Source organism: Vigna umbellata, chromosome 9 (genome assembly GCF_029865625.1).
Source record: "Vigna umbellata cultivar VRB3 chromosome 9, Vumbellata_1.0, whole genome shotgun sequence".
NCBI classification, from domain to species: domain Eukaryota; kingdom Viridiplantae; phylum Streptophyta; class Magnoliopsida; order Fabales; family Fabaceae; genus Vigna; species Vigna umbellata.
The window spans coordinates 25,412,869-25,416,565 of record NC_142173.1 but is presented as its reverse complement, the minus strand read 5'-3'; the positions used below and the strand labels follow the sequence as shown (position 1 = coordinate 25,416,565).

Here is a 3,697-nt window from a genome sequence, read left to right as displayed (position 1 = left end):
CTTCGTCAACTTCCTCCACTTCCTCAACTTCGTCCACTTCGTCTACTTTGTCCACTTCGTCAACTTCGTCCACTTCGTCAACTTCGTCCACTTCGTCCACTTCGTCCACTTCGTCAACTGCGTCCACTTCCTCCACTTCGTCCACTTCCTCCACTTCCTCCACTTCGTCAACTTCACTACAAGAAAAAGGTCATTTAAATACAGATTATTACATACGGATATTTATCCGTACATAATTTTTTGTTATATAGGGATTTTATATACCGATAAGTTATGTAATAGAAAAAAAGTTTTTATACGAATTATTCGTACGTAAGATCTGTACATAATGCTGGCGCCTTTTGGTTGGAGTTTTCTCAAGGATAAAACTTTATATAATATCTGCATGTAATTGGGTTTCCTCCAGGATATTATATACAGATATTAAAGAAAAAAAATTAACAAATTAAACCCTAAAAGAAAACGTAATAGGCAGAGAATGAGTGTTGTTGGAAGGTTCTCGAGCCCTTCTTCATCTCAGCTCTTTCTTTCCTCTCGGCTCTTTTCTTCCCTCTCGATCGATCATAGCTTCTTCTCTGGCCATTCTTTTCATCAAGTGATTCTTCTCATCGATCATAGTCATTCCCCTTCATCATCTGGAACCATCATCTTCGTTCGTCGATCCATCATCTTGGTCGCTCAAACCCTAGGAGTCCCTGCCTCCAATCGTGGTCTTCTAAGGTGTCGTTGTTGCTGTGTGGTACCCGTGTTCTCCCCCAACATTTTTCATTTTGCGAATTTCGTACGAGACTGAAGAAGCAATTCCTAAAGACATTGAACCCTAGGTATTGTTGTCGAAGCATTTTCATTTTTCCTCCGTGTCTATGACCACCGTCTCACCATTGCATCTTCAAACTAATCTCCTTCATCTCTTCATTGTGTGTCGTTTGATGTTGTGTGGCGTTCGGTGACGGAGTTCGTCAGAGACGGTGACGAAGTTTGTTGTTGTTATTGGTTAAGGTGACGCTCACTGGGTCCTAGTAAGTAGCCTCTTTGTTCGTTCAAATGCTAGGAGTCCCTAGCCCGACATTGCAAAAACTCGTGAACCCTAATCCCTCTTTTGTTTCTTTCATTGGCACATAATGCTTTATGGTTCGGTTCGAAAGTTCGATTGAGGCGATTATATTGATGTTTAAGAAGATTCGAAGTGGTATAAGGTGTGTCACTGTAGCCTCCTCTTTTTCCTTGAATCATCACCTCAATCGAAGCTCGTCATTGACTTTGATTACGAGGGTGTTGACTTGTGTCGCAGAGGCACTCTCTGCACTCTCGTCACATGTTGTGTTGTGATTTTAGTTGTGGGTTTTTATTTTTCGCTGATGATTGTGTTTTTTTAGGACTTAATTTTTTTAGTTATTTTGTGAGATGAGCGTGTGGTGATATACTTATTGTTTACATTGTTGGCATGAAATTTCATCCGAGATTCTTGTTTTCGCAGCTTGCGTTTCCTGATGTTGTGTACTTGGTTGATGCAATTGAAAGGGGAGAAGAGCTTATCAAAGCGTGTAAGCCTGCACTTGAATCTAGTTACATCACAAAAGTGATTCATGATTGCGAACAGGACAGTGAATTAGGTTTTTAAACTAAAAACGCTTGCTCCTAGAAATTTTGAATTGGTAAAACTATTATAATTAACTTTCTTAAATGGATGAATACTGTTACGTCTTTCAAAGTTTAAGAATTTAGTTCCTACAAATTTTGAATTACGTCTTTCACTGATTGCTATAGATGATTATTTATCTTGTAAATATGATCTTCACTGATTGCTACTGCACTTTTTTTTAATGTTGTCGTAGTTATAATTGGATTGCATTTCCATCTTTTAGGCCCCAAGAGGGTGAAGTTATTTTCTAATAAGGAGAATATGGGATTTTGGTATACTTTTTTTTGGCAAATCTCTTTTTGTCATGACACTTTTGTCACGGGATTCAATTAATTGCTGAATCCTTTCTATCAAGTTCGATTACTCATCCTTTCTCATCTACAACTTTTAGTTTCTTATGCTATTAGTGCAGAACTATTAAACAACCATGGCTACAATATCCTTTCATTACATGATATCTCAACCTTTACTCTGTTAATGTTTATTTTGTATTATGTGTGCATATTAGTTTTTTAATTTGTGCAGTTTCTTTATTCATACAGGAGCTGAATGTTACCAAACCTGGTGACGCAAGCCTCCCATAAGGAATGAATTCAATGTAACAACCAAAGAAGTTCTTAGTCAAGCAGATTTCAGGGTTAGCACTTGTGTCAGAGTAGTTTCTTTATATTAATGCATCTACCATGTACTTGTGGCAGCAATTTTTTCTTTTAAATGGATTATTTTAGTAGTTAAATGTATATATTGTTGAAATTAAATTAAGAACCCATTCATAAGTATTTATTTTAGTAGTCCTCGGATTGAAATTCTGGATTGATTAGAATATAAATCCTGCCAGCTTTTTTCACCTTTAATTTTACTTTTATCTCTCTTTTTTATTCATCTAAATTCTTGTTTACTTTTATATTTTTAATATATTAATATTTTTTTACGTATCTAATTTTTTGGATTTTATATTGTTAAAGTATAAGTCCTTATATATTTTTCTTATTATTAAAACATAGTTTTATCACACCTCTGTATTGAATCCCCGTGGAAAAAAGTAATCCAAGAAAGTTACTTTATAATTGAATGGCTTTTGATTGTTTCAATTGGATTTTTTTGTATTTAATTTATTGGTGAATACTATAAAACTGATGACCTAGATGTGAAACGAACTGAATAGTCGTATGAATTCAACATAGGTGAAAAATCGACTTTAGAATTTTTGCTTATATAAAAAAATATAGTGGATGGGAATAAGAGAAGAATTTTGTGGTCAAATACATGCTTAATGAATCTTGTAAGATATCGCTATAGATTTTATGCTTTAGATATATGGAAAGTATCATTTGATCTTTGCACCATCTCAATTGACATTTCTAATAGTGTTAAATGATGTGTTACTGTCAGGAGAAGAGCACGGTGGAGAGAATGAGAAGTGTTACTCAGCAAAAGTTTTCGAACTTGGCTTCACATTTTTACAACAATGGCAGGCACTGCCACAAGGCCTTTGCAATCAAATGCAACGTCATCAATATCATCAAGACTTTTCTATTCACTTGGTAAATCTTCTACTCAGCAATACAAGAATTGAAGATTCTTTATTTGGGGTTTAGAGCCATCGCCTTGATGATAAATGGCTAGGCTAGTTAGTGGTGCTGGCGGAACAATTAGATAGTTTTTCATAAATAACCAATTGTATAAATAGTTTAATTCACTATTACGTTTACCATATTATGAATTGTACTACTTATTTATGAATATATTTGACTTTTAAATGTGAAATGCTTGAGATGTAATTTGACAATTGTGTTTGACTCTTTTCAGTTATATGTAACTCTTAATTATTGGCTGCAGATGTAAGTTCATTTAAATTTTTTTTTATAAAATCATAAAGTTACATACGGATTTTTCCGTATATAAATATATACAAATTTTATATACGGATTTTTCAGTATATAAATTATATACGGATTTTTCCATATATAAATTATATACGGATTTTTCCGTATATAATTTAGCTACGACAATTTTATATACGGATTTTTGTCCGTATATAAGTCGTATGTAATC

General features: G+C 34.0%; 1 long non-coding RNA gene across 1 annotated transcript; it reads left to right on the top strand.

Annotated features, from left to right (window-relative positions):
- The first annotated feature begins 444 nt into the window (after nt 1-444).
- On the top strand, nt 445-3,480 carry LOC148193049 (uncharacterized). The gene is made up of 5 exons (XR_015781841.1): nt 445-1,019; nt 1,146-1,196; nt 1,478-1,544; nt 2,185-2,279; nt 3,035-3,480. It is a non-coding gene; the product is annotated as an uncharacterized LOC148193049 (long non-coding RNA).
- The last annotated feature ends 217 nt before the right edge of the window (nt 3,481-3,697 follow it).